We start from the raw sequence: 22,526 nt of genomic DNA, 5'->3' as shown, positions 1-22,526 counted from the left end.
CTCTTCTGGAACTGAATTCGAAGTCAATCGGATCTTGGCCTCTCGCATTCTTCGTGGCAAACAGCAATTTCTTGTCCATTGGAAAGGATTTGGCCCAGAGGAGAGATCATGGGTGGACAAGCAGGACCTTCACGCTCCTAGAATTCTCAAAAAGTTCCTTCAAACAGGAGGAAGAAGAGGAGGGTATACTGTCAGGCGCCGTCCGCACGGCCGCCTGACTGCCTGACCGCGCGTCTGGTTGCTATGCAACCAGACGCATCACTTCCGGATTCCCCCTGCCATCTGACCCCTTGCTGTATGACGCGCCCCGTTGCTAGGCAACGGGACGCTATGTAGGATTCCCGGCGGCAGGTATGACAGCGCTGCAGCGCTGATGCTGATTGGATCACCACACTATTTTAACCACTTCCTGCCCTCTAATCAGTGCCAGAGTATCAGGTCTTCCTGTCTCCAGCGTTTGTGTGTACCAGTTGCTGTATTTGTTCCTGACATTCCTCGTGCTGCTTGTGACCCTTTTGACCCGGACCGTTTGACCACCCCTATCTGGATTCTGCCTTTGTACTGCACTCCCTGAAAGTTACCGACCCGGCTTGCCTCACCATTCTTCTGGATTTCCCTTTGTACCTCCTCTACCTGAACGTTGCTGAACCGGCCTGTCTGACACCCCCTTGTATCTCGCTGTGGACTCTAGGAAGGACCGCGACCTGCGTGTCCCTGCAGCGGAGTCCATACTTCCTTGCGGGGGTTCCTGGTGAATACCAGGGGCACGTTAGACTCCGCGCCTTCCTCTGAGTTGCGCCAACAACAGCAGGTACCCACTACCAGTCATACACCCACTATCAGTCGTGACAGAACCTAGGTGCCACCAACTCTAGGTGTGCCACAGTGATGTCCATCAGCTCCTTCCAGTAGTCCCTACTACAGAATGGACAGTCTGTGTCTCAGGTGAGAAGCACAATAGAATTCTTGCAGCTCATAAAAGTTGTTGCCTACTCTCACAATTCTTATCTGAATGAGCAAGTTGGGTAGCAGTAGGCCAAAGTGAGACCACATTATCCATTTTCTTCAAGGTCTGTCTACCAACGTGGATCACAAGTCACTATCCTACACATTCCCTCATCACCTTGCTACAATAGGGTTCCTCAAGACAACAGTGTGCAATACAATTAGTGCTGCATCCTGGGAAGTCCACATTGTCGTATTTCTCTTTCTCTTTCATCTGGAGAAGCTCCATTCTAGGCATCACCTGTTTGGAATAAGAATGGTACTATTCTGCACAATGTAGCTGCTTTTATTCCAATGTTTTACAGAATTTTCATTGAGACATATTTCTTCTGCATGTCTTCTGTAACTTATGGTACTAGAGTATCATGCTATCTCATGCACCTCAGACTATGAATTCAAGTTGAATAATGAAGCTCTAGTAGCCATCTTCTGGCAAGGACTTTGTGACAAAATCAAGAATGAATTGGTAGGCCAGGATATTCCTGCGTACCTCAGCTCTGTTGTTTGTTGTGTTGCATTTTTGTCTATTTGAGATCTCATTGATCTCTTCTGCTGCAGATACTGTTCTACACTGGGTCTCTATTTTTGTATCATCTCTCCTTGCGCCAGGTCTTTGTTGTTGCTTTTTCATTGTTGATTAGTGTTCCAGGCAGCAGGAGACATGATTTTTAAAAACTATGATGAAAGATTACATAGGAGACAAAAATATTTGGAAAATGATATTGTCAATACTCACACTGATACGTTAGATGATGATACTAATGTATACCATTGTTTTTCAAAACTCAAACAATTATTGAAGGCAGAGACTAGACACTGGTGGGACAGTGTTTATCTTCAAAAATATATTGATGCCAAAATAGTACCTAGAGGTCTGAGACTGTTCAAAACTTTTGTATTTTCAGAAGATACGGGGCTTCTGGAAGAATGGAGTCAATCTCTAGAGAACTGTTCTTTAGAACTCATGAGAATTTTAATGAAATATAGAGAGAAAAAGATTAAGAATAAAGAACAAGAAATTGATTCCCTCAAATCAGAACTAGAAACATATAAGGATGAGGAGATATTTGAAGAGAAAGATAGGATCATCAATAAGAGACTAGAGGATTATGAACAAGATATCATTATGGTTAAGACTAAGAAACTGAATAGAGATAAAGAGGACTACAGATTGGATCGGGTAAGGAATTTCCGGAGATCACAGCAAATTCGTGATCCTGGTGTTTCCAATAAGAATAAATCTAGATCACGAAGTGGGTTCAGGAAACCAAACTCTTTTAGGAATTATCCCTACCAAAATAGGCGGGATTTTAGCCAAAGAAGAGAAGAGAGATTAGGTAGAGGTGATAGGAGATCTCCTCCTCATTCACCTTGGAGGGACAGGCCTCAGGAATTTCCTGTGGGCGCTAGACCTAAAAGAACTAGAAACAGTCCCCCTAACCAATATCAAGATTCAGATGTCTCCTCTTTTTTAGAGAAGAATCCAGATGTAAGAATCAGGAGTTTCACGCACCCAAATCCGTATCAACCATTGAGGGAAAGAACTCCAAAACGCACAAGGGAGTGGTCAGAGGTAAGAGAGGAGGAAAGAGATATAGGCAGAAGACCGAGACTGAGATAAACACTGAGGGGGTGTTTAATCTTTCCTCCAAAACATTGAGTAAGTCTGAACTATCCCTCTTAAGCAAGGGCCTTAATTTTGCTCCCTCAAAAGAACCCAATATGTTTGAACTTTTTGTTGAGTTAAATCGGTTTGTACGGACCTTATGCAGGAAAAAATATTTTGCTAATAAGAGCATAAAGAAAATTGATCCGGACCTGAGTCCCATTGTACTAGATAGTAGTGATCGTGAATGTCTCCATATACTAGAAGAGATTAGCTGTGAGGGTAGGGGACGTATGGGGGAAGAAACTTCTGATTTGATTTATGATATTACAAATCTCAACGGGAGGGATTTACCTTTGAAGAGATTCAAATTGAAGTCAGAATTCTTTCCCACTTCATGTAAAGGGCCGCAGATTGAATGTTTTTACCAGATAACTCTAAGAAATTTTAAGGAGTTGTGTAAAAAAACTTGTTATAGTCATCCTAACTTAACCCAACTTGAAAGAACAGCATTGCAGGAACTAAGAAAGGATTCCACAATTGTCATCAGGGCAGCGGATAAGGGAGGAGGGGTAGTTGTCCAGGACACTACAGACTATATTAGTGAAGGATATGAACAGCATTGCAGGAACTAAGAAAGGATTCCACAATTGTCATCAGGGCAGCGGATAAGGGAGGAGGGGTAGTTGTCCAGGACACTACAGACTATATTAGTGAAGGATATAGACAAGTGACTGATTTAGCTTTTTATAAGAAATTACATTCCAACCACACTTTGGATTTCCAAAGAAGTTTGAGGATGTTATTAGATGAAGCCCTAGAATCTGGGGTGATCGATCGAGATGAATTTAGATTTTTGTATCCGCTGTATCCTGTTACAGTGATCTACTATCATCTACCTAAGCTCCACAAAAATGCGGTCTCTCCTCCAGGGAGACCGATAATATCGGGGATAGGATCCCTTACCTCCTCTCTTTCTTTCTATGTAGACACAGTTCTACAACCCAGGGTGGTTCAACTCAAATCACATATCCGAGATTCCCTCCACTTATTGAACCATCTAAGAAATTTGGAATGGGAAGATAATTATGCGTTCCTCACTTTGGATGTAGAGGCCCTTTATAGTAACATACCGCATGATAAGGGTATTCAAGTGATTAAACAGCTGCTGGCAGAAGATTCTCTTGTAGATGACGCACATGGGAAGTTTATTGTTGATTCCATTGCATTTATTTTAACTCACAATTATTTTTTGTTTGATCACCATTATTATTTGCAAATCATGGGTACTGCCATGGGGACCAGGTTCGTGCCGAGCTATGCCAACCTGTACATGGGTTCCCTCGAGGAGGCCCATGTGTGGGGAGGCGGGTTCGGCGCGGACTTGGTCTTCTATGGACGGTACATCGATGACCTGTTCATCATATGGAGAGGGGGTGAATCACGTGCACTTTCATTTATTTCGGCTCTGAATAATAACGAATATAATTTAAAGTTTGTTGGTCGTTTTCATACATCTAGTATGGATTTTTTGGATATACAGATGAATATTGAGAATGGGAAGCTGGTGACTTCCACTTATAAGAAGAAAGTTGATGTTGTGAGTTATTTACATTACAAAAGCTCACACTATAAGAAATGGAGAGACAATATACCAAAAGGTCAGCTAATGCGACTTAAAAGAAATTGTTCTTCACTAGAAACATTTAATCTACAAGCAGAGTCAATGTTGGGGGACTTTAGAAAGAAAGGTTACCCCGGCTATATTCTGAATAAAGCTTTGAAAGAGGTGTCCGCACTAGATAGAAACACTTTGCTTCAGAAAGGTGAGACCCATAGGCCCAAGAATCAAAATGGGGAACAAGTCGATACAAAAGGGCTGGTTGCCTTTATATCCAAATATAACAATAAGTCGGGGGAAATTAGGAAGATTTTTACAAGGAATTATCCTATCCTCCAACAAGACGAGTCACTTCGACAAATATTACCACAAGATCCTAAGTGTTAGGAACTCCCAAGTCAGTACAGTGAAACTCGGGAACTACTCTGAAGGCCAGGTGTTCGCTGGAGCCCCTAGTGGTGGGGGACAGACTGGGCTGCGGGCCGACCGAGGGTCGAGTAACGTATACTGACTTAAAGGAGTTCCCAGAAGTGGAGTGATTGGTGGACTGTAGTATAAGGAGAATCCTAGGTCAAAAGGTCACAAGCACAGATGCAATATCCAAGGGCAAGCGAAGGGTCAAACTCACAGGCAGAGAAGCAAAATCCGAATTCCAGGTCAAGGTCAGAAGAGAAGGGTCACAGGTCCAATAACAAGCAGGGGTCAAAACACGGGTAGTCAAATCCAAGGTAGCAGGAACCAAAATGGATAGCACAAGCAGGCAGCAGGACTGAGGACAGAACGCTATAACCGGCAGTGAGGCTGCAGACCTCACTGCCTTAAATACCAGTAGTGGCCAATCAGAGCCTAGCTCTGACATCACATGGGCAGGCTCAATCCTGCCATATTAATCAGCCCACAGGCTTGTGGGCGCTTCTGCGCATGCGCCCGGCTGTTCCCAGCTGCCGGGACGCAGCGCCCCTGTAAATAGCGTCCGACCGTTGCCCTTGGCAACGGTCGGGTAAAAGCAGGAAGTGACGTCCCAGTTGCCATAGCGACGACCGGGACGCCTGCAGGAAATAGGTGAGAGTCGCGGCAGTGCCCGCGGCCGCCGCGACTGCTAACACTAAGATTATTTTTAAGAGGAACAACAATCTTAAAAACATATTAGCGCCCAGTTTGGTCCAGGATCCACTGACTAAGGTGGATTTGACATTCGCAAGAGGTAGTTGGCTTTCCAAACAAACAGAAGGCTGTTTCAAATGTGGTTCAAATAGATGTTTAACTTGTTCTTTTATCAGCAATAGGGTGACTGAGATCATCCATGCAGATAAAAACTTTAGAGTGAGGGGATTTATCAACTGTAGCACGTGTTATGTCATTTATTTATTAAAATGTAGTTGTGACCTCATCTATGTTGGAAGAACGACCAGATCCCTGAAATTGAGGTTTCTGGAACATAGGAGGAACATCCTAAACAGGAAGACCAATCATAGTGTTCCCCGTCACTTTAATGCGGTTCATAATGGGAGATTAGAAGGTTTATCCATATGTGGTCTAGAGCATGTTAAACAAACCACGAGAGGAGGGGATCGTTTCAAAAGACTATGTAAACAAGAGGTCTTTTGGATCCATCAATTGGATGCCTTGAGCCCTAGAGGATTGAATGAAGCACTTGAACTCAATGAGGTGTTGTCTTAATCCTGACTCTTCAAGCTATATTGTCCATCTATGAGTATTTATGAATTTATCTTGGGTGTACATATGTTATCTAAATCCTAGTGATGGGGTTAATGTGATTGTATAGATCTTTTTCTGTATATTTATGATCTCTACATATGATATTCATAGGGCTTACCAGTTTTCTTGATTGATATTTATACCTATACTCCTTTATGTGTATCCTGAGTACCCTGTATAGGTACTTGGGCGGTTACCTAAATTTAAAAAAAAAAAAAATATATTTTTTTTATATATTTGTATTTATTATTTTTGCCAGTTTTGACTAGGTCAATAGTGTTCTAGTATGTAGATTGACTTAGGTGTGTGTTTGTACATTATTGCATTCGCACCTATGTTTTTAGTTGAGGTATCAGTGTGAGAATTTAGGACTCTAAGGGGGGTATTCAATTGTTTCTTTTAACGCGCTAAAACAAAAAAAAACGAGCGCTCTAAAAATATTAGCGTTAATACAGTAATATGCGCGTAAATACCGTTAATACGGTAGTTTACTCGCTGAATTTCATCTCGCAGCTGAGCTGCGAGATGAAATTTAGCGAGTAATTACCGTATTAACGGTAATATTTTTAGAGCGCTCGTTTTTTTTTTGTTTTAGAGCGTTAAAAGAAACAATTGAATACCCCCCTAAGGTTTTTTCTATGAGTCCTGAATTAACCTATTATGTTCCGTGTTGGGAGGTCGGTACGATCATTATGACCACTATATATGTAATGTTTTTTATGTGTTACGTTTTTATAATAGTGTTCTGTTTTTGCTCAATATGAATTATAATTAATCGGTATTCCCTTGTATATAAGGAAATTTCAATATCTGCAATTGAGCCAACCGAATCTTTGTATCCCACTACAAGTATGATATAGGTATAAAGTGCCCGTTGTGAATCAGCTGTAGACTGATTAATTATATCAAGGATATTTAAAGAGGCACTGGAGTACAACAGAGCACTTCCTCTGAAGAAATCACCAGGCAGGTGATGAAACGCGTCAGGTGATTTGGATTCTCACTGAGCCGCTGGATATCACTGTTCCATGACCCAGTACACATCCCTAGTGGAGTTTTGGAGGTTGCCACTTCTGCAAGCCACATCATTGCTATTCATCTGGTGCCAAGATCGTGTCAGCCGCTACTCTATTCCCCACTTGGATTGCTATTTTCAGCTGCAGATTCAATACGGATGTCACGGAGTTTTCTCCTGGGTATGAGGTGCGTGCGCATACAGACTGTATTACGGGACTGAGTATCGGACCAGGTCTGTATTGCGCTTTCTGCTCAAGCAGTTAGCGACTTTGATTCCCATCCAAGAGTGGCTGTTTTTCATTGAGGCATTTATGGCATAATTACCTCCGCACTATATGTGTAAGAATTATTGAAGTGGTGTTCATCACCATCACGGTGCCAATCATCCTTCATCGATCGTGTGGCCACACTCATCTTACTACTCCACTTCATGTCCTTATACTGGGTCACTGGACGTTAGAATTGATTCCATGTGAGATTCACAGCTGGTTACCTCTCCAGGAGTGACCGATCAATTGGTTCATTTCTTTCGCTGTTGGTCTATGTAGTCGGTTTATCTGACCTTTTATATGATCAGCTGTATTTCACTGGCCAGTGTTTCATATTTTATGATTTATTTTAATAAATTGTTTTAAAAAATTGTTTGCGAACATCTGTACCACACGGACTGGTTATGTATTGATTGTGTATATCCGTTATCAGCGCTGTTGTTTGTTGTGGTACCTTGAAAACTGTTAGTGTGTAGGCACATGCTTGGTGGGGAAGAGGGTGGTGAGCAGTAGATGGTTGTTCTCTTCCTCGCACAGTCCTTTGGGGCTGGCTGATGGATTGGCACCTGCATCTGCTTACAATGTACCCGGTTCCTGATCCCATACCCATTTCTTCACTTCTGGTGTGCACCAGCCATGAAAACGAGTGTCCGTTCCTCAATAAGGACTACTGCAAGGAGTTGATGAACTTCACTGTGGGACACCTACAGTTGGTGGCACCTAGGTTCTCCTCGATAAGGAGCAGATGACTGTAGTTGCGAAATAGCTGCCTGTAGGCCTGGGGTACTACCATATCTTTTTAGGAAGGCCCCTTTTACTACATAGCTGCACTGTCCTCTGGGGCCATTCAATGACAGGCCTCCAGTGCAGGACCTTGCAGCTTGGTGACCAATAGTTTTACCCATTCCCTCATGGCCAAATCACAGAGTTTACAGGTCATTTCAAACCCCTACAAATGTCCAACAACATTGAAGCTAGATAGGTAAACATGTTCCCCAGCTGTTACTGTGCAGTGGGTCCCTCTTCTCATGAGAGGTCTTTCCAAGATCTCCCAATCCAATCACAGCAATAGAACTGAAATTAGCTTAGGCTCTAGTACGTTGGTGGAGTCAAATCAGCCAAAATGTCTACGAGCATTCCTTCATGAAATATTCATAATAGTGTATACCTGTATCTGGCATCAGTTTGAATAACCAGGAATAATGGGCGTTTTACTTGGACTCACCTTAAGACATCCTGCTAGTTTATCATGGACAGGTCAAAGCCACCTGGTGAAGAGAGAAGACCTCTTATTTCAACCAGGAAAAGCTGTTCTATAAAATTAACTGGTTGATGATATCCTATGATCTCCTGTATTAAATAAAAATCTAATGTCAACCTTCCCCTGATGGTAGTAGTAGGCTTAACTTTATGCTGGTCTCATGGTGAGATTACAGGTTAGTAGGTCTCTTCATCGGTGGTTTAGTGCTGGGATAAATTCCTGGACTCTGGAGGTTCAATGACTGATGGATGCTCTTTGTGTCCCATATATTGAGGAGGAAATATATCCTAAGTAATTAATATACTGACTTTATAGTCGATGAATGCAGATTATTATCTCCAGCTTCACACTCCGAGTGGTTTTAAAGCTCATCTGAGAGGAATTCATATAGCTAGAGCCATTGTCAGCTGGCTCATATGTGGCAGTTGCATTCTCTCGCTTCGGATCGTCAATCTTTGTGCTCTCGGAGGACTCTTCAGTTGGGTAATGAGACCCTTGATGGATTCCTTGACGGTAGAGCTACGGGGGGAGGGGGAGGTTGGCACTGTTTATTATTTATTGTTTACAAAGATTCCTAGAGCAGATTCCTTATAGATGAAATCTGACCAGTATAATATTACTTCAGATGGATTCTTCTCTTGTATAAACTTCATGTGATATTTTTGTTCTTCCCTCTATGACGGCAGTAATGCAGCTGATTCTGATCCAGCGCTTATCACTTCCGCTCACACAATGCCAGGAATCTGCTTCATTAAACCCTTTCTTGATGAAGAAATTCTGTGGCCTCCAAGTCTCCAGGCAAAGTTTTTACAACTGGTTTAAGGACTTGTCGTTTTTTACCTCCACAGAGGATTTAATGCAATATTGAAGGATAAAATTGTGCGAAATTCTGTATTTTGAGTTAATAAAAATTAATGAATTAAAATAACTGTAGAAACTATAGTTCCATATCCTTGGCTAATACCAAACGATATACCCCAGAATACAACTCTGCCTAACTCAGCTTCATGTATAGTTTTGGAAATTGAAAGAATCCGCATGTGGCCTTTAGCTGGGTGAGGAAATAGCCCTTATCTCCTGGATGTAGAGCTGTGGTAAATCTATGGTACATATGGCAACTTCATGTTTGGACATTTAGTCCCTGCGGGTGGTTTGCTTGAAAATGTTCTATCTGGGGCGAGATTGTTTTTGTCCTTCAGCTATTTTGTTGATACCTGACTGTAAATGTATGGAAACCTGAATTGTTTACATACAAGTCGCTTTTTTGTTTTACCTTTTCTTGTGTTGTAGTATCTGTCTCTTGGGCTTTATTTTACACAGGCAAAATACTCAATACCTTTGCAAATAAAAAAAAACCAAAACACAGCCAGTGCCAGGTCCATTAACAACACAATGTCCCACTCCTATTCTCTGACTTACTCCCAATACTTCAACTCACCTTAGATAAAGACCAGCTGAGACATCAACAATAGACAACTCCCAGGGGGATATTTACTAAACAGTTTGTTGGAATAGGCAACATCTCCACTTGTTCAAACCCTCAGTTTAGTAAATATACCCCCTGGACTCCATTTCTTATTCTCTGGGCCCTATTTATAATACAAGCAAAAAATGATTAACTTAACATCATGGGAATTGTGGTGCATCAGTGTTCACAGAGACTGAACCACAGGTGACCTATCCTGTATCATAATATAATATGCCGTGCAGTGGAAATATAATAATGGGTGGAGGATAGTATGGATAAAAGTTACATCCAAGCTCCCCCGCCGTGGCAGATACTGTCCTAGTTACAGCCCCCTAGGCTGCTTGTACAGGGTAGGGAAAAACGGATGCTGCACAATCTCACTAGTGGGTATATTTACTAAACGGCGGGTTTGAAAAAGTGGAGATGTTGCCTATAGCAACCAGTCAGGTTCTAGCTATCATTTTGCAGAATGCACTAAATAAATGATAACTACAATCTGATTGGTAGCTGTAGGCAACATCTCCACTTTATCAAACCCGCAGTTTAGTACATATATCCCCAGGAGTGGTGTGTCTGTGTGGACTAATAGAAAGCCCTTGGTCCACACACCCAACCTTTAATGTGGCTGAGCTGGAGTTGCAGGTGTTGTGAGAGCTGCAACCATCAGGTTTTGTACCCACCCCAGTTCTGTCTTGGCAGCCCTTGGTTTGTGGTCTCTGCAGACTGATTTCTGTGGTACCCTACAAATACTGGAGTTACTGACTCCCAGAACTCTCAGAAGATAAAATTAGTCCTACAGACCAACACCACTCATTGGATTATTGGATTATTCAAAATTTGACGTTGAAGAGTAGACCCACTAATGGCTGCAATGTACAGGAAGATGACTCTGGCCAGTAAAAGAGAATAACATGTTTGCATAAGAAACAAAATTGCTGACATTTAAATAAATAAGAAAAATAGAGATAAAGCATCGACATCCTTCAAGATCTGCCGTTAAAATCAGTCTGAAGTATCTGGACCGTGGCCTTTCCGTTTATTATATCTGTCTTTTTTCATACCCCCTCAAAATACCATAGTCCTCAGAGACGACAAGACCAAGGTAATCAGTGGCCTGGGAGAACCTCCGTTAGAATGGAGTAGGATGTGTTCTTAAGGCCTCCCCATCATCTTCTAAATCCAAGTTCAATATTTCAACACAATCTTTGCAAACTGGGCCTAGATCTTGGAAATATAATAATGTAGACCAGAGACCTCTTCCTGACTGCTCAGACCACGGATCTGGCATGATTTACATCAAATACCTATTACCCAGATTGTCCAAACTTTTATTTCTGGTCAAGGGCAGAACGTGTCATCTCTGGGCCAACCCTCCCAAGGCCCTTACCGGTCCCCAATCATGTTTAGATGAACACTGCAGAGTTCTTGGCATTACTGGTGACTCCCACCTCCAGACCACATGGCATCTGCACCCCTGCATTGGCGGTAATTCCGCCACTGGCTGAAACTGATTTCCTCCAAATAGGGCTAGAAAAATGTCTAAACTCAAGTACCCGGTGACCGTCCTTTCTGCTGTTTCAAACTGGGCTTAGACCAAATCCTCTCTGGTAAATTGTTTTCTACAAGTGCTGAAAAGTTTAAAGACACCACTTGATAAAGAATTCATCCTTGGGCTTTCGCTTTGGTTTTACAGACTGTTGCTAAACTTCTGCTGGTGGATGCGGGTCAGGAAAGATTTTCAGCAGCTCTTGACCAAATGGCAAACTGGAGGAATGGTTGGGGAGTAGCCAAAGAGTCAAAATTAAAGCAGGCACTTGTACACACCAAGGAGATAGCGACGGCACATGTCGATTGAGTCAGAAAGGCAGGAATGTAAAGGCACATAAGCAAAATAATCAGTTTATGCCCCAGAATTTAGGGAATTGGCTATGAACAAGAAGTGGATGGATGCCTGAACTGTGCATGCTCCAACAATATTTATGATGTCCAAGTTCTAAAAAATAAGAGCTACATTAAACAGCCACCATTAGACACATTGTTGTCTAAATTGTCCCGAGGAGTCCATATGCATTTTTCTTTCTTCTGTATCCGAAGAGTATTCACCGGTGTCCATACAAGTTTTGTAAATGTCAAAGATTCATATTTCCTGGCCGGACAGTGGTATTAATTTCTTTAATACAGTAGACAATTAGAAGGGGATTAACCATAGATCCAGAAGTCACAGTAGCAGCAGACCATGACGGTAACTAGAGATTTTGTAAATCCGAGCCCACCCGAACCTTTCCGATCCGAGTCGGATCCGAGACAGAACCGGGTATTGGCGCCAAATGAAAACTTGAAACCGAGGCTCTGAGTCATAATCCCGCTGTCGGATCTCGCGATACTCGGATCCTATAAATTCCCCGCTAGTCGCCGCCATCTTCACTCGGGCATTGATCAGGGTAGAGGGAGGGTGTGTTAGGTGGTCCTCTGTCCTGGTAGATCTCGTGCCGTGCTGTTTTGTTCTGTGCTGTGCTGTTTTAGTTCTGTGTTGTGCTGTGCTGTGCTGTGTTCTGCAGTATCAGTCCAGTGGTGCTGTGTGCTGTGCTCTGTCAATTTTGAGTTCAGTGGTGCTGCTGGGTCCTTTGCTGTGTCCTGTTCGGTCCAGTGGTCCAGTGGTCCTGTGTCCTGTGCTTCTAAGGGCATAGTTATTTTTCCCCATTATTCCCAAGTGTTTAAAAAATTAAAAAAAAGTTATAAAAAAAAATACAAAAAAATAATTAAAAAAAAAATTAATTACAACAAAATTTGCAAAACCAATCCTGCAGTATAAGTCCATTGGTACTGTCTGCAATATTACCAGGTTCACACATTCTGCAGTATCTTGTGCTACATATAATGGAGACCAAAATTTTGGAGGATAAAGTAGGGAAAGATCCAGACCCACTTCCTCCTAATGCTGAAGCTGCTGCCACTAGTCATGACATAGACGATGAAATGCCATCAACGTCGTCTTTTAAGCCCGATGCCCAATCTCCTAGTACAGGGCATTTAAAATCCAAAAAGCCCAAGTTCTCAAAAAAAAGCAAAAAGAGAAACTTAAAATCATCTGAGGAGAAACGTAAAGTTGGCAATATGCCATTTACGACACGTAGTGGCAAGGAACGGCTTAGGCCCTGGCCCGTGTTCATGACTAGTGGTCCATCTTCACCCAAGGATCTTAGCTCTCCTCCTCCTCCCCCCCCCTACAAAAAATTGAAGAGAGTTATGCTGTCAGCAACAAAACAGCAAACAACTCTGCCTTCTAAAGAGAAATTATCACAAATCCCCAAGGCGAGTCCAAGGGTGTTGGTGGTTGTCAAGCCTGACCTTCCCATCACTGTACGGGAAGAGGTGGCTCGGGAGGAGGCTATTGATGATGTAGCTGGCGCTGTGGAGGAACTTGATGATGAGGATGGTGATGTGGTTATTGTAAATGAGGCACCAGGGGGGGGAAACAGCTGATGTCCATGGGATGAAAAAGCCCATCGTCATGCCTGGTCAGAAGACCAAAAAATGCACCTCTTCGGTCTGGAGTTATTTTTATCCAAATCCGGACAACCAATGTATGGCCATATGTAGCTTATGTAAAGCTCAAATAAGCAGGGGTAAGGATCTTGCCCACCTAGGGACATCCTCCCTTATACGTCACCTGAATAACCTTCATAGTTCAGTGGTTAGTTCAGGAACTGGGGCTAGGACCGTCATCGGTACAGGGACACCTAAATCCCGTGGTCCAGTTGGATACACACCAGCAAGACCCTCCTCGTCAACTTCCTCCACGATCTCCATCAGATTGAGTCCTGCAGCCCAAGTCAGCAGCCAGACTGAGTCCTCTCCAATATGGGATTCATCCGAGGAATCCTGCAGCGGTACGCCTACTACTGCCACTGCTGCTGTTAGTCGGTCATCTTCCCAGAGGGGAAGTCCTAAGACCGCTAAGTCTTTCACAAAACAATTGACCGTCCAACAGTCATTTGCCATGACCACAAAATACGATAGTAGTCACCCTATTGCAAAGCGTATAACTGCGGCTGTAACTGCAATGTTGGTGTTAGACGTGCGCCCGGTGTCCGCCATCAGTGGAGTGGGATTTAGAGGGTTGATGGAGGTATTGTGTCCCCGGTACCAAATCCCATCGAGATTCCACTTCACTAGGCAGGCGATACCAAAAATGTACAGAGAAGTACGATCAAGTGTCCTCAGTGCTCTGAAAAATGCGGTTGTACCCACTGTCCACTTAATCACGGACATGTGGACAAGTGGTTCTGGGCAAACGAAGGACTATATGACTGTGACAGCCCACTTGGTAGATGCATCGCGTTCCGCAGCAACAGCAACAGCTGCATCAGTAGCAGCATCTACAAAATGGCTGCTCGTGCAAAGGCAGGCAACATTGTGTATTACAGGCTTTAATAAGAGGCACAATGCTGACAACATATTAGAGAAACTGAGGGAAATTATCTCCCAGTGGCTTACCCCACTTAGACTCTCATGGGGATTTGTGGTGTCAGACAATGCCAGTAACATTGTGCGGGCATTAAATATGGGCAATTTCCAGCACGTCCCATGTTTTGCACACACCATTATTTTGGTGGTGCAGCATTACCTCAAGAGTGACGGGTGTGCAGGAGATGCTTGCGGTTTTGCGCAAAATTGCTGGACACTTTCGGCATTCAGCCAGTGCCTACCGCAGACTAGAGGCACATCAAAAAAGCATGAACCTGCCCTGCCATCACCTCAAACAAGAGGTTGTGACGCGCTGGAACTCCACCCTCTATATGCTGCAGAGGATGGAGGAGCAGCAAAAGGCCATTCAGGCCTACACAGCCACCTACGACATAGGCAAAGGAGTGGGGATGCGCCTGAGTCAAGCGCACTGGAGAATGATTTCCGTGTTGTGCAAGGTTCTCCAGCCGTTTGAACTTGCCACACGAGAAGTCAGTTCCGACACTGCCAGCTTGAGTCAGGTCATTCCCCTGATCAGGCTGTTGCAGAAGCAGCTGGAGAAAGTGAGGGAGGAGCTGGTAAAGCATTGCGATCCAACAAAGCATGTAGCTCTTGTGGATGAAGCCCTCCGTACGCTTTGCCAGGATCCGAGGGTGGTCACTCTTTTAAAGTCAGAGGAATACATTCTGCCCACCGTGCTCGATCCTCGGTTTAAAGCGTATGTTGTTGTGTCTCTGTTTCCGGCGGACACAAGTCTACAGCGGTGCAAAGACCTTCTGGTCAGGAGATTGTCCTCTGAAGAGGACCGTGACATGCCAACAGCTCCACCCTCATTTTCTTCCACATCTATGGCTGCGAGGAAAAAGCTCAGTTTTCCTATAAGAGCCGCTGGCGGGGATGCTGATAACATCTGGTCCGGACTGAAGGACCTGCCAACCATTGCAGACATGTCTACTGTCGCTGCATTGGATGCTGTCACAATTGAAAAAATGGTGGAGGATTATTTTGCTGACACCATCCAAATAGACATGTCAGACAGTCCATATTGTTACTGGCAGGAAAGAAAGGCAGTTTGGAAGCCCCTGTACAAACTGGCTCTATTTTACCTGAGTTGTCCCCCCTCCAGTGTGTACTCGGAAAGAGTTTTTAGTGCAGCGGGGAACCTGGTCAGTGAGCGGCGAAGGAGGTTGCTTCCTCACAACGTTGAAAAAATGATGTTTATAAAAATGAATAATCAATTCCTCAATGAAGTACAGCACTGCTCTCCAGATAGTACAGAGGGACCTGTGGTTGTGGAGTCCAGCGGGGACGAATTGATAATGTGTGAGGAGGAGGAAGTACACACTGTAGGGGGAGAGGAATCAGAGGATGAGGATTAGGACGACATCTTGCCTCAGTAGAGCCTGTTTAGTTTGTACAGGGAGAGATGAATTGTTATTTTGGTGTGGGGGCCCAAACAAACCAATCATTTCAGCCACAGTTGTTTGGTAGGCCCTGTCGCTGAAATGATTGGTTTGTTAAAGTGTGCATGTCCTATTTCAACAACATAAGGGTGGGTGGGAGGGCCCAAGGACAATTCCATCTTGCAACTATTTTTTTGGCATTATGTGACCATTCAACAGTCGTTTTCCATGTTCAAAAAGTAAAAGAAAATGTCAACAAATTCAAAATATTTAATCAAAAGTTAAATGCCCTGTCATTATTTAAAACAAGAGGGTTTGACGTGCTAGAATTAGTGTAGTGTTAATATGTTATAAACACTACACTTGGAACTTGGAGGAGGTATTGTGGGCCAGGTATCAAATTTAGTACCGGGGCCACCCCACTACACAGCCCAGAATTTCTTTTTTTGGAAATTCAGACCCGTGGAGGGTTTTTTATTAATTATAGTGTGTGACCCACTCCTCTACGCAGTCCAGATACATTTATTGGTGCGATTCATACAAGTTCAGGGTTTTTAAATTATATTGTGGTGACCCACTCCTCTACGCAGTCCAGGTACATTTTTTGGTGCGATTAAGACCAGTTGATGGTTTTCTTATTATATTGTGGTGACCCACTCCTCTACGCAGTCCAGATACATTTATTGGTGCGATTCATACAAGTTCAGGGTTTTTAAATTATATTGTGGTGACCACTCCTCTACGCAGTCCAGGTACATTTTTTGGTGCGATTAAGACCAGTTGATGGTTTTCTTATTATATTGGGGGGACCACTCCACTACGCAGTCCAGAAAGATACCTCGTTGCAACGTTTTGGACTAATAACTATATTGTGAGGTGTTCAGAATACACAGTAAATTAGTGGAAATGATTGTTATTGAATGTTTTTGAGGTTAATAATAGCGTAGGAGTGAAAATAAGCCCAAAAACTTGATTTTTGAACTTTTTATGCTTTTTTCAAAAAAAATCCGAATCCAAAACCTTAAATCCGAACCAAAACCTTTCGGCAGGTGTTTTGCGAAACAAATCCGAACCCAAAACATCGCGGAAATCCGAATCCAAAACACAAAACACGAGACACCAAAAGTCGCCGGTGCACATCCCTAACAGTAACCCCCCTCATCGCAAGACGATTTACAGACGCTCCGGTTTAGGAGAATGCAAAAGCATGAAGGGCATCGATCAAGCTTGGATATTGGCAGTGGGATCCCATGAACCTGGGAACCCATAGCTTTTACACTTGACAAGGTACTGAAGGTGCCCATGAAGTATTATTATTATTATTATCATTTATTTGTTAGGCGCCACAAGGTATCCGCAGCGCCGCACACAGTACTAACAGTAGACTATACGGGGTGAAACCATACAGAACAATGAACAAAAAGTACCAATACTTCAGAAACTCCGGACAGTCATATGCAGTAAAGATGGAGCGGAAGAACAGGTATGGAGACAGGAGGGGAGGGGGCCCTGCTCATACGAGCTTACGCAAGTAAGCGTCAGTCTAATATTCTCTACAATGTATTCTTCATGTCTCCAAGCATTAATGGGTAGTGAAGCTGGGTTGCAAGAAGTGGGGTGTAGAGCTTGGAAACATTTAACATAGGATGTTAACATAATGAAGGAACCTGGCCGGGGAAGACTTGGTTTTCTCTTTTAGTTAGAATGGAGTGGGACGTCCTCTTCAGGGCCCTGCCACCCTTCAAGTCCAAGTTCAAAATTTCACTACAATTCTTGCAAGCAGGCTTTGATAGCCCTGATCTTGGAAATAAAACAATGTATTTTCTATGCATAATTGTAATACTATATACTGAGATGGTCTGGTGGTTATGTGGAATGGTCCATTGAACCAGTGTGACAATTTGCTAGATGGAAGCCCCTGACTAAGATTCTTAGTGGTCAGTCGGACTTGTATCCTGCTGTGTATGATTTAGCAAGCTGTCAATGTGTATCCACCTGAAACTTCTATTTCTCTTGGAGAGTTCAGATCTGCCCATATTTCTTGGCGTTTTCTGTGAAGCTCCGTTACATCGGTAGCTGGCAACTAGGAGTGGAGCACGGTATGGGTTAGGCTGGTAGCCGCAATCGTCATAAAATGGGCTTTTCTTTGTATGCAAAGTCCGCTTTGGTTAACAGGCCAGTTCAGTCATGTTGTTGAAAATTGACAAATTTCTTGAGATAACGCCTCAAACATTGGTTATTAGCACAGTCCTCCCATAGGACGGCAGATGATAGGGCAGAGATAGAGGCGGATGTGCAGATGTCCAGAAGCGGGCAGTAAAATGAGTATTAATGCTTATTATGGTAGTCTCTAGGGAACCATGAAGTGGATATGAGGTGCAAGGTCTCTAAAATAAGATATCATATTCTACTGTGCATCACCAGATGGCACTACTGTGCATCACCAGATGGGACTACTGCGCATCACCAGATGGGACTACTGTGCATCACCAGATGGCACTACACTCTCCAAACCTACAAGTCCAGGGATGGAGTCCACTTGCATTTATCTTTCTTCCGGATCCTAAGACCACCTCTTTCTATACGCTGGTGTTAATACCAGTTTAGCGAATATCAGAGAAGCATATTTGTGGTAAGCTAGTGGTATTTACTTGCTTTAACAACAGGCAGTTAGAAAGGGGTTTAAACATAGACCCAGAGGTCACTGTAGCAGCAGACCATGAAACTGACAGTGTGCCTTCGCATGTAGTCAGATGCATCACAGGCTTATTTCTCCGTTACAGACAGCTATAGATCTTTAGGACATACCCTGGTGGGATTTGATACAGATCATAAAGAAATTGAATTGCTCTGACATCAATGGGTCTTCCCCTGTGTAGGAATTAGCCTATGCTGTGCTTAGTCCTCCTCCTCCATGCTCCTATCACTCCTGCTGCTGCAGAGCAAAAGAGAGCAAGAGGACATGTGTATTTAAGTAAAAAAGCAAACACTACTACGTTATTTTCTGTATATTAATCACCTCATTAATTCCCCTTTTCTTCCAAATTACTTTAGAGGCTTCTGTACAACTTCCGGACTGACTTTCTCTCCTCTCACTGTCTTCTCAACCCTTTGCAATCAGCCTTCCACCCTCTACGTGCCACTGAGCCTGCCCTCACTAAAGTGATTGATCTTCTACCCATGACTAAGTCAAAGGGCTAGATTTACTAAGCTGCGGGTTTGAAAAAGTGGGGATGTTGCCTATAGCAACCAATCAGATTCTAGCTATCATTTATTTAGTACCTTCTACAAAATGACAGCTAGAATCTGATTGGTTGCTATAGACAACATCCCCACTTTTTCAAACCCGCAGCTTAGTAAATCTAGCCCAAAGAGTCACTTCTCATCCTCTTTGACCTTTCTGCCGCTTTTGATATAGTCGACCATCTTCTTCGCCCAAACACCTTTCACTGCCTTGGCCTTTGCAGCACTGTCCTGTCCTGGTTCACCTCCGACCTTTCTCTTTCAGTGTCTGTTCTGCTAACACTACAATACAAGTAGTGGTTCCTCAAGGCTCTGTTTTCAGACAGTTTTTATCCTTTTATACTGCTTTTATCAATAAATTTATATCTCTTTCAGCCTCAATTACTACTTCTGTGTCGACAACATACAAATCTACTCCTCTTCCCCTGACCTCTTCTTCTCTTCTATCACACGTCCAATGACATCTCTGCCATCTTCACCTGGCTGTCTCACTCTTACCTAAAGCGTAACATGTCCATGATGGAGCTGGAGCTGATCATCTGCTAGTGCCACTACCCCTCCTTTAATATCCGTTACTGTTGACAACATCACACTCTCCCCCCACTAATCTGCTGACTTGGTATCATTCTCATTTCCACCCTCTGCTTCACTCCACAGATCAAGACACCTGCGCTGTCTTTCGCCTCCTCCTTTTACACATTGGCAAAATTCACCCCTAACTCGACATTACCAAAATACTTATGTATTCTCTCATTATCTCCTGCCTTGACTACTACAACCTCCTGCTATCTGGTCCACCCCTCACCTGTCTTTTCTCTCTAAAATCCGTCCTAAATGCCATAGATTAAATACATCTCCTGTGGCTCAACATCACTACACCTCTCTGAAAATCCCTACACTGTCTCAGCATTGACTCCAGAATTCAATTCAAGCTACTGACCCTCAACTTCAAAGCCCTCACCAACTCCTCCGCTTGGTACATCTCTGACGTCATCATGAGATAGTCTCGCCCTCTTTGATCTACGCCTCTTCACACTGATAATCACTTCTTACTCGCCTCCAAAATTTCTCCTGTGCTGCTCCTCATTTATGTAACTTTTTCCTCCACCTGACCAGACTCTCCCCCAACCTTCTATTTTTCAATTTCTCTCGAAACCCATCTTTTTGCTATAACTTGTCCTATCCCCAACTGATACTATTCCCTCTGTGTTTGACATCTTCAGCCCCATGCCTGTGATGAAGGTTGTCTCTCAACAACTTGGCATACGGACTAAGCCAATGGAACCTCACCCCCGTCTATAACAATCCCAGGTGCCCCTGTGTTCCCCTCAGATGTTGCCCTGGTATATAACTTGGACTATCTGTGTGAACTTGATGAACACTGTGCTATTTAATCCTCTGTAATGTTTAGAATAACTGCATCCTTGTTGTAAGGGCATGCTGGAAGCAGTGCTGCACCACCCACGACCCACTCCCAATTGTTGACATATTCCAGGGCGGAGAACAGCAGCTTTTATTTTGTACAGAGATTGTAAACATGAGGCTAGGTACACACTATAGTAAAAATAAATAATTAGCGTTTTACAAACGGAAACAAAACTCCCTGTCAGCGTGCCGATTCATGTGTACACACTGAAGACAATTACTTTCAGATCTGTGTTCTTCATCTGTCATAACCATCGGCTGGTTGTTAGACCATCACTCAACAGGGATCCGCTCCCATGCTCTCAGCCTAAATTCCAAGGTATGTGTGCCTGTCTCCACCCTCATCTGTCGTTCCAGTTCTGTAGAGTGCATACACACTGCAGAATTGTAACAACATCGTTCCATCGCTGAACTAGATTTTCAAGTCGGTTTGAAAATCTCGATCAACGATTTCAGTGGCTTTAGGAACAACCATTGGTCATCGTTTCACTGTACACACTAAGGCGATATCGGGCAGAACGGTCGTTTATCGTCCAATTGACCCAATTATCAGCTGAAGGCACTGTATTGTGTACCTAGCATAACAGCATAAGTTATTACCTCTACAGAAACTATCAAATGAAGAGACTAGGAGGTGCCACCATAATGCATCAGGAATAGACTGTTGGAGGAAATTGCCGCATTCATCCTTCCTATAAATATATGGTAAGGCTCCCTCGTCTGTGTGGTAAGAGAGCCTGAGATGTTGAATTTTTATGTGATGTAGATTCTATGTGTGACCTTATTCAGAATAATCCAACATCTTAGTAGTAATAGGGGTGCATAAGAGCTTGTAACGTGGCAGTCTTGTGCTGGGGTGACTGGGGGTACTCTCTAGGGTCCTCCTAGTTTCTGCATGGTTGGTGAGACGAACTCTGCCCCATAGCTGTGACAATGCCCACTAGCTCCTATTGTCTCAACATTTCCCCCTCCCCCTACACTGCTCTCCTGAGCATGGCCCTCTTATTTTTAGTCTCACGTCTGCATCCCCTTTTGTCAGCCTTTTATGTACTTGTTCTGTTTTTATATAAGAACTCTAACTCTGAATGTCCGGAGCACCTTACAAATTAACAATGATGATGACAGCATGAAACTCAGAGGGATAAGATCATCAGCAAAGGGTAACAGTGGGTGGAATGAAGAGCGTACTCCAGGACCAAGATAGCTGTGCATTAATTCAAACCTCAAATCAGATCGGCAACTGCAGACCAGATGATGACAAATTTCTGCCTGTGGTGTGAGCAGCCAGTTTAATAAAAACCATCCAGCGAGGACGCCACAGTGTAGGATATTATAGTCAAAAAGTCACACATTTGTGAATTCAATTGTACAAAAAGCAATGGACTACTGAGCAACGGTGGAAAGTGATGTGGTCAGATGATTAATCCTTCAACATTATGGGAATGGTTGGAAGTTGGATCTCCTTCATTGGCCATCGTTGCATAAGCCCCAATGTAAATCCTACATTGCTGGAAGTAATAGCGGTAACCCTTTAACTGGACAACAGAGGTTTGTTATTCCACATTCTAAACCCAGCTTTGATGGCTATGATCAGTTTCAGTCTCACCGAAATAACTAGTAGAGTACCAGCTATGGCTGTGGCGGGAATGGAAGCCAGAGAGGATCATTTGGTTGAGATTTACCACTATTAAAAGGCACTTTCTGGAAAGCTTACTGCCTCCTCATATTGGATAATAACATTTGATATCTATGTATGTCTAACATATTGGTTCTCCATGTTCCTCACCATATTGGTTCTCCATGTTCCTCACCATATTGGTTCTCCATGTTCCTCACCATATTGGTTCTCCATGTTCCTCACCATATTGGTTATCCATGTTTCTCATCATATTGGTTCTCCATGTTCCTCACCATATTGGTTCTCCATGCTTTCCCCGTTAGATTGGCTAAACAGCCCTTGTTACATAATTAATCAGCTGTATCGCCCTTTAGTCAGAAACCGTATTACACTCTGGGAGGACA

The sequence above is a fragment of the Mixophyes fleayi genome, chromosome 4 (assembly GCF_038048845.1).
Source record: "Mixophyes fleayi isolate aMixFle1 chromosome 4, aMixFle1.hap1, whole genome shotgun sequence".
Taxonomy (NCBI): domain Eukaryota; kingdom Metazoa; phylum Chordata; class Amphibia; order Anura; family Limnodynastidae; genus Mixophyes; species Mixophyes fleayi.
Note: the sequence above shows the minus strand (reverse complement) of the source record.